This window comes from Humulus lupulus, chromosome 6 (assembly GCF_963169125.1).
Source record: "Humulus lupulus chromosome 6, drHumLupu1.1, whole genome shotgun sequence".
NCBI classification, from domain to species: domain Eukaryota; kingdom Viridiplantae; phylum Streptophyta; class Magnoliopsida; order Rosales; family Cannabaceae; genus Humulus; species Humulus lupulus.
In genome coordinates, this window is record NC_084798.1 from 6841897 (window position 1) to 6851805 (window position 9909).

General features: G+C 38.4%; 1 long non-coding RNA gene across 1 annotated transcript; it reads right to left on the reverse strand.

The window, feature by feature from the left end:
• Positions 1-3824: 3824 nt before the first annotated feature.
• Positions 3825-6667, reverse strand: LOC133783745 (uncharacterized). The gene is made up of 3 exons (XR_009870939.1): positions 6161-6667; positions 5105-5399; positions 3825-4063 (listed from the first exon to the last, which is right to left on the reverse strand). It is a non-coding gene; the product is annotated as an uncharacterized LOC133783745 (long non-coding RNA).
• Between the last annotated feature and the right edge of the window lie 3242 nt (positions 6668-9909).

Sequence of the window (9909 nt, forward strand, 5' to 3'; positions counted from 1 at the left end):
CCGAGCTCGAAATGTGGATGACAACAGTCATCTAATGGCTGTCCAAGCTGGGATAATGCCGGGAAGTCCTCTCTGGGATGATATGCAGAGAAAACCTGTGAGGTCCTTAACCGAGTTTAATAGGCGAGCTCAGAGGTTTGTCAATGTAGAGGAGGCAAGGTCAACACTGAATATGACTTCTTAGCCCGTAACTACAGCGATAAACGTAAACTCTGCCTCGACCTCGGCAGACCCATCAGCCTCAAAACCCCCTGCAGAAAACCCTTCCAAAAGGAAGAAGAACGAAGGAAGTAATCCCGAGGCGGAAGGGGGAAAGAAGAAGAAAGGGGAAAGGTATTTCTCCGTGTACAAAATGTATACCAAGCTCAACAAGTCTTGGGAGAAAATATACCTGGCCAATGAAAACAAGGTCCCTTTCAAGCGTCCAGACCCCATGAGAAATCAGAAGTCCAAAAGAGACTCCAGCAAGTACTGTCAATTTCACAAAGACACTGGGCTCACTACTGATGAATGCAAGCAGTTGAAGGACGAGATCAAAACTGATCTCGAGAGGATATTTCAGACAGTATGTCAAAAACTAGAGTATTAATCAGGCCTCAACTAGCCAGAGGGCAGCTGTGCAACAACCTGTTCAAAACAATAGTTCTTGAGCAAGGGAAGAAGAAAGGCCCCCTCCGATTGATGGAGAAGACGTGATGACCATCTCGGGCGGGCCTCATCTCACAGGGACAGGCAAGAATGCCCAAAAGTGGTATGTGAACGAGCTAAAAACTAGGGATGGGTCCACTTATGAACCCAAACCTAGAGCTCTAAAGTGCCAAAAGATTGAATCTCAGCCGATAACCTTTACCGAGGACGATGCGTCCCATGTTCAGTTTCCCCACAATGACCCACTGGTCATCACTCTCCAGCTCACGAATAAGAGAGTTCAACGAGTTCTCATAGACAATGGGAGCTGAGTTAACATTCTCTATAAGGCCACCTTAGAAAAGATGGGACTTGCGCTTCGAGTCCTAAAAGCCTGTGCAACGACCTTGTACGATTTTTTAGGAGAGGGGATTGCCTGCATGGGTTCCATTGAACTCCCGGTAACCTTGGGAGACTACCCAGTCTCAGCAACCAAAGTGATGGAGTTTTTAGTAGTGGACCTGCCATCGGCCTACAATGTGTTGCTCGGGAGACCCGCCCTAGTAGGGCTGGGGGCAGTCTCGTCTGTAAGGCATTTGGCCATCAAGTTCCTGACTTCTAGTGGCATCGGGACGCTGAAGGTAGACTAGTTAGCTGGAAGGGAATGCTATAGCATTTCCATAAGAGGAAAAAAATAGGCGAGCACACAAGCACTCATCGTTATTCAGACTAAGGACGGGGTAGTCTTGGAGATAGATGAAGAGATCGATCCAAGAGTGGAGGAAAGCGCTGATCTCGAAGAAATCAAGCTCAAAGAATCAAATTCCTCGAAAACGGTAAAGCTCGGGAAAAATCTTCAGGAAGAAACTAAATAGCAATTAATTTGCTTTTTGAAGGAAAACCAGGATGTCTTCGCATGGTCACATTTGGACATGGTAGGAATAAGTCCAAGTATAGTGATCCACGTGCTGAATATTGATAAAAGCTTCCCGCCGAAGCAACAAAAGCGAAGACAATTGGACGACGACAGGAAAAAGGCCCTAAAAGAGGAAGTTGACATGTTAAAGGCAAACTGATTCATTAGGGATGCTTTTTACCCCGATTGGGTAGCCAATCCGGTACTGGTCCCGAAGCCCAATGGGCATTGGCGAACCTGCATTGACTACTCGGACCTCAACAAGGCCTGTCCTAAGGACTGCTTTCCCTTACCACGAATTGATCAGCTCGTGGATGACACGGCAGGGCATGGACTAATGTCATTCATGGATGCCTATTCTGGATATAACCAGATTGCCATGCATGCCCCCGACCAGGAACATATGAACTTCATAACAGATAAAGGGTTGTATTGTTATAACGTCATGCCATTCGGGCTCAAAAATGCTGGAGCCACATACCAGCGGCTCTTAAACATGATGTTCTCCGAGCAAATAGGGAACAACATGGAAGTTTATGTTGACGATATGTTAGTCAAGTCTTAACTTAATGATAACTATGTCGATGATCTCGAAGAATGCTTTGCCATGCTCCTAAAATATAACATGAAGCTTAACCCTCAGAAATGCTCATTTGGAGTATCCTCAGGAAAATTCCTGGGTTTCATTATAAATGCTCGAGGAATAGAAGCTAATCCAGACAAGATCCAGGCCCTGATCGATATGCCCTCACCCCAAAAACACAAATAATTCTAGAGTTTGACCGGTATGATGGCGGCACTAAGTAGGTTCATCTGGAAATCTACAGACCGTTGTCTTCCATTTAGGCAGGAAATTTGAATGGACAGAGGAATGTGAGTTTGATTTTCAGGAACTCAAGAAACACCTCGCAGAACCCCCTATACTGTCAAAACCCATTACGGGAGAAATTCTATACTTATATCTTGCTATGACCGAGCACGCCATAAGTGCAGTGCTCGTGCGAGAGGAAGAAAAGGTGCAAAGGGCTATGTATTACGTTAGTAAAAGGTTATTGGGGTCAGAGTCGAGATATCCTTTGATGGAGAAGCTAGCTCTCAGCTTAATTCACTCATCTCGAAAACTTCGACCCTACTTTCAAGCGCACCCAATCCATGTACTAACTGATCAACCACTAAGACAAGTCTTGTCTAAGCCAGAAGCGTCATGTCGACTTCTTAAATAGGCAGTTGAACTCGGGCAATTCGAGATCACCTATCATCCAAGGACGACCATTAGGGCGCAAACCTTGGCAGACTTCATAGTGGACCAACGATGAAGTTATAACCCCGACCCACGAGCTGTGGAAACTTTACATTGATGGGTCATCTAATGAAAATGGATCAGGGGCAGGAGTAATTTTGATCACTCCTGCAGGAAGCATATTTCATTCTGCCTTGAGATTTGACTTCAACGCATCAAATAACGAGGCCGAATACGAGGCTTTACTGGCGGGACTTCACATAGCCAAAGATCTCAAAGCTAAAGCAATACATTGCTACATCGACTCCCAGCTAGTGGTTAACCAAATCACTACTACAAAAAAGGATTGTTAGGACTAGCATTGCGAGTCCTAAAAAAGTTTTTAGGACTCGCGCCCTGTTAAGTGCCTTTAAGAAATTTTTTAGGACTCATGCTGCGAGTCCTAAAAAATCAGGTTGAGTGCATTTTAATAAGTTTTTAGGACTGGTAGTAAAAGAATGCACATAAAAAATTAAATTAATTTAACATTGGTAACATTGAATTTATGTTTGATTAGTTCTAACACCTTCTAATAGAAGAAATAAAATTTTTTATTCAAAAATTTTATAAATTTATTACAACAACAGTCAACAATAAAAAAATAAACCAAATTTACATATTACAAAGACAAAAATTACATAGCAAACTTAATCAAAATATATTTCATCAGATACAAATATAATCTCAATTATGAGTAATCAATTTTGTGCAACATGAACAAGTTATAAGTATACTCGAGTATTCTTATACGAGTTGTTCAACTTTATCTTGTATTTCTCAAGTTTATGTTGAAGTGACTTGAGTGCAGCAGCTGTTGTGCTCTTTCTCTCTAGTTCCTAAAACACTAAAAGTTGTAGCTCTTTATTAAAAAAATGCACACACAATGATACAATATACAACAATTTATTCTGGAACAACGAATTCATCAAACCCAAATTATTTAAGAGAAAATCCTGAATGCATTATAAATCATGAATACATAATAATGTTGTACTAATGATGAAAAGCCACTAAAAACTAAATTTTGACATAACTTTACTAGGAAACATATAAAGTTGCATTAAAGCTATACTCGACTGACTAACAAAAAATAACGACCTTTGTCCTCGAAAGAGATCATGTAAAAATTAAAATATTTACCTCAAATTTATGAAGCAGTTTGATCTGCTAAGTAGAACCCTAACTTTGTAAGTGTACCACAACAATAACATCAAAATTGGTTAAATCCTTTATGCCAAAACCTGCAACAACACCAGTGAAGTTCTCTTATTTTCTGAAACTGACGCTCTTTCAGCCTAAAAAAACAAAGCATGTTCAACAAGTATAAGTACCACTACTAAGTAAGATTGCAATCATCACATATTAAACTACAAATTCTATCAAATCTCGTTCAAAAATCCATTGCCTTAAGTGGTAAGTACATGATCTAGCTCCTCTTGTCTTAAGAAGATCACGAAAGAACTCGAGCCTTCCACTTCTTCTGTAATATTTCATGATCTAGAGCACATGAATATTGCAGAAGAAATAGAAGGCTAGGCTCTTCCATGATCTTCTTAAGACAAGAGCCAATAGTCTTTAAGTAAATTGATATGGGCTGACACTAATTTAAAAATGACATGCAACACACACATAAAACTTGCTAACCAAATCTGACATCACTATCTATCTAGTCACAGTTAAGGCACACACATATTTAATCACAATTATGATGATACATACATGATACAATAGTATATATATATGTATAGAGTAAGGCACGCATATATGTAGGGATAAAGAGAAAGCTTAATGAAACTAAAGTACTAGAAATTAGTAATAGATTTAGACCAAGAAATCTTTAGTGGGACTAAGAATCATGGTACTAGAAAATCAAGTAACTGCTATAACATACAATTAAAAATCTCAGCACTAGAACAATCAAAACCATTTGAGCAATAAGGAATGAATTTTAATAGGTAAAAAAAGAAAAAGAGAATATATAAACTTTAGAATGAATGAATCACTAAGATGATCTTATCATTGATTCACTATAGCATCTGGTTATAACTATAGCATATATATAATTAGTCATCATGATTTGTCCTACTTGATGCATAAATTAAAGCAAGGCTTTTGGAATGATTATTCATTGAAATTTGGAGTGTCCCACTAAAATAATTCCAATTAGTACTAATATTAAGGCTAATTCTGAACCAAATCCATTTAAATAATCTGCTTTCAAAACAATAGAAAAAAGAAACAATATCTCATGATAGTAAATTAGTTTCCTAACAGAATATTACCTTCTGTTGTTAAAAGAAATGACAATTCCTCCATCCCTATTGCCAATAAACTATTGATTTAGTTCTTTCTAGAAAATGACATGAAACTAAAAATATCAATGGACAGTTGAAGCTAAAAAAATAACCTACTATTATTATTTTTCATGAAAGTGAACCTTTTAATGAGTAGGGGGCGCTAAAATGTATTCGATAAACAACCAGCCAAGAAGAAACAAAGAGAGAGACTATGAACCAAACTTGAAACCTGTTTAATCATAACTTGCAAGCTAGCTTCTCAAGTCCCATCCTCAATTTTCTGAAATTAGAAAGATTATACAGAAACAATCAGAAGAAAATTACTACACTTAACTTTCTTTGATAATATTTTCTCTAATTAATCCGCTAGACAACTACATACAAGTATATTAGAGCATTAAATCATATATAAATCTTTATGATTACAGTTATTATATTAAAACTACCTATTCATGCTATTTTAGATCATATAACTATAAACCCAGCTACACAATTTATTATCCCTTTATGCTTTCTTTAGTTCTCAAGAAAGCATATTAGAATCAATCAAGTTTTACATAGTCTGTAGCAATACTATGGGAAGCAGCCATTGTGGAAAACTTCTCAGTAATTTCTAAAACTTGAAGACTAACAGAAGCACTCAAGTTTTCTTCCCAGAGCTCCTGAAAATGGTAAAGTTATTAGCCATCTAAAAGTAAAATATGACTGAACAAATTCAGAATGGGGTTGAAGTACTTTGCTACACAAAACAATCTGCTATTGCAACAATTTGTAATAAGATAGGCTCAGTTTTTTATTATTGATTTTTACTATGTTTGTTTTCTGTTTCAAGCTATATTTTAGCTTACTGAGATCGTCCATTGATCTCTAATCTTTGTATTTTTTTCCCATGATTAATACAAAGATTTTTTTTTTTTTTAAAAAAAGATAGCATATATAGAATCCTAGCTACCCATATTAACAAATAGTTGTTCAATTAGACAAATCATCAAACAGTTGGAGTGCAATACCAAAATGAAGCAATATATAAAAATTATTTACCTCTACATGGATCCATTGAGCAGTTTCATTGAAAAAACTTGCTGCAAACCTGCCAATACATACCTATTAAATAGTACATAAATGGGGCATTGAACATTACTTACAGACACATGGAATATGTGTATATATATATAGATAGATATAATTATGGACAGATTTTACATATAAAGGGTTGTCTATAAAGTTTCATAAATTTGGGTGTGTATATATATACATAAACAATTTCATATATATTATGTATACATTACAACAGTGTTAGGTGCTGGAGCGTCCGAGAACCCCCCACGTCGCTGCTGCGTGCTGAGGTGTTAGGTGCTGGAGCATCCGAGAACCCCCACGTTGCCGCCGCGTGCTGAGGTGTTGGAGCCGAGGAGACCGTCGGCGCCGTCGCTGCCCTGCCCCCGTCGCCCATCTTCTCTCCAGCAGCCGATCCTCTTAGTCTCTCCTCTTATTTGTGTGTGCTGAAAATTTTATATGTGAACCCTAACTCTAAAAAAAACCCATTTCGAAAATATTAAGTGTATTTTTCAAATTGTAATTAAAAGTTTTTAGGACTCATTTTGGGAGTCCTGAATACTCTTTTAAGACACCCAAAATGAATCCTTAAAAGTCATCACTCTTAAATTTTTTATTTAGGATTTTTAGGACTCACATATGTTTTTAGAACTCTCATTGCGAGTCCTAAAATATGATTTTTAAGGACTCTAAATGAGAGTCCTAAAAACTCTAGAAACATTTTTTAGGACTTACATTTAAGTGCGTGTCCTAAAAAAGTGTCCTATAAAGTGTATTTTGTAGTAGTGAATTTTGGGAGAATACCAGGCTCGTGGTACAAGAATGGCAGCATACTTGGAAAAGACAAAATCAACATTAGAGCATTTCGAGTTCTATGTGAAAGAACAAGTCCCCCAAGAATAAAACTCGAATGCGGATGCCTTAGCCCGGCTCGCTACCTCTACCGAGAATGACGAGCTGAATGTTGTACCAATTGAACATCTCACAACACCTAGTATTAACGAGCTAGAGCAGGAAGATGTGTGTATGATCGATTCCGAGCCTACCTGGATGACTCCGATAGTTGAATATCTCGAGACCGGCGTCCTTTTGAAAGATCGTAACCAGGCTCGAAAGTTGATGTATCAAATCCCTTGTTATACCATTATGGATGGAAGGTTGTATAGAAGAGGGTATTCCATGCCATTACTTCGGTGCGTATCTTCACCCGAAGATATGGGATGCCAAGGAAGATTGTGTCCGATAATGGAACCCAGTTCGGCAGCTATCTGTTTACCAACTTTTGCGAAAAAAATGGAATAATAAAGAGCTTTTTGTCAGTGGCCCATCCCCAGGCGAATGGCCAGGTCGAAGCTGTGAATAAGACTCTAAAAAGTTTGCTGAAGAAAAAATTGGAAGAAACAAAAGGAAGATGGCCCGAAGAATTGCTCCGAGTCCTATGGGGATATAGGACTACGACCCGTACATCGACAGGACATACCCCGTTCTTTTTGGCGTACGGTTGCGAGGCTATGTTACCAGTTGAGGTCGAAATTCCCACAATTCGAACCCTCTCTTACGATCAAGCCTCGAACCACTCTCAGCTTGAAGAAACTCTTGACTTGATCGAAGAAAGAAGGAACGAAGCTTAGCTAACAAATGCTGCATACCAATAACGAGCTACCTGGTACTTCAACAACAGAGTTCGGGATCGAAAATTCGGTGTGGGAGATTTAGTGTTAAGGCGTGTATTCTTGGCAACGCGGGATCCAACAGCTGGCATGCTCGGGCCAAATTGGGAAGGAACCTACCAGATAGAGTCAGTCATCCGACCCGGTGTTTACAAGTTGGCGAGATTGGATGGAAATCTAGTACCGCGAGCATGGAATGGCGAACACCTACGACCGTACTATTAATAGTATAGAAAGGATGTTGCCTGTAACAGTGCTTGTTTATCTTTACTGTTTTTCTATTTTTGGATTCTGCCAAATAAAGGTTGATTTCATTTAATATGCTATATTTTTTGCAATCTCTCTTAATTTAATAACCTACGGTCACATTCATAGGATATTAAGGGGGTATTAGTGGTACATATACCATCCGCTTAAAAAATAATATAACATATACGAAATACATACAACTGTTTGGATATAACCAAATACGCGAGCTAAGAATGTTTGGATATAGCCAAGCTGGCAAAAAGATAAAATGTTTGGATGTAACCAAATATGCAAACTAGATTAAAATGTAAGTGTATGGATTACAAACCTAACACGACCTTAATAGGTTTGGAATAAACCAGCTAAAACTAATCGGCAGTAAGTTGGAGCATAACCCACTTTGTGTTAAGCCGAGATTGAGGCTGGAGTATCTTACAAAACAATAGTTTCGACCTCATGACCTCAGAGAACTAACCGAGGACGAGAAAAAGTAACTAAAAAGTAAGATATAACTAAACCGTTTGCATTACACACCATATAAGTACTTTCGGGTGCATGGTTAAAGTAATATCCGACCTTGATAAATAATGAGATCAGAAGCGGATAATTCGAGCAAACTGTGCACGAGTGTATTGAACCTTGAACTTAAATCCAAACTATGTTTGTGTGATTAAACAAGCATATATGACTCTTTAATATAAAATGTGCAAAATATTTCAAACTGAGAAATGTAAAGCATATATATTAAAAAGAAGTCAAAAAAGAAAGAAAATTGTACCAGCCCTATGGGCATAAAAGAAAACAATTACAAAAAAAAAGGGACGCAGCCCCGAGGTAAGATTTATGAAGGAGCAGTCTCCTTAGCCTTCTCAGCATCAGCAACACTAGACTCACTAGGATGAATAGCATGACTATTCTCCTGAGCCTCCCAAGTAGCGTCCTCCGCTTCAAGCCGAGCATGCCATTTGGCGATGAATCCTGCCTCGAAAGAGCCTAGGAAGCTGGTGTCGAGGTTGGCGTTGCTGGCCCATATCCTATACATGGATAGATCAACCGCCTTGTCCTTCTTCTCTTTAAACTCGGTAAGGAGACGAGCCTTTTCATTCTCCATTATCTCAAAAGTGGCGGCCTTCTCCTCCTCAAGCTTGGCATTGGCCCTCTCCAGCTCCGCAAGCCTTGTATTCACCTTTTCAAGCTCGACTGTCTTAGCCTCCACCTCTATCTTTGCAGCCTTGAGCTCACCAGCCATTGTAAGCTGAAGATTCTTCGACTCTTGGGCAAAAGACATGCTTGAATGCACCTCTTTGGTCAGCTTATAATTAAGCTGAGTTGAGTCAATAAGAGCCTGGCACACAAAGAGATTGAATTAGAACATATGCTAAGGCACATAAACAATTAAAAGAAAGTTGTGAAAAGTTACCGTGACAGTAAGTGTAATGACCCACTAATCTAGACTATTTGGACCATTAACAAAACTATACATAAACTTACATTTTTACGAAAATACCACAATTTTATTTAGTAACTTGTAAAATAAGAGTTACTTACAAATAAATAAAATTCTAATAAGGATATGGGATCCCATTGTCTTTAAAAACAAAAGATGATTTTAAATAAAAGACATTACATAATTGGAGCGGAAAATACACATAAAACCATAAAAACAAAAAATGAGACTACATCCTCGAATCGAATAACGCTCGGCCCCTTGACTCCATTCACCATCGATACACATCCTCTAAGCGTCACGAATCTTACCGCCTCTAAAGCTTATTTTCCTGCACATAAAACAGAAAGGAATGAGCCTAATGCCCA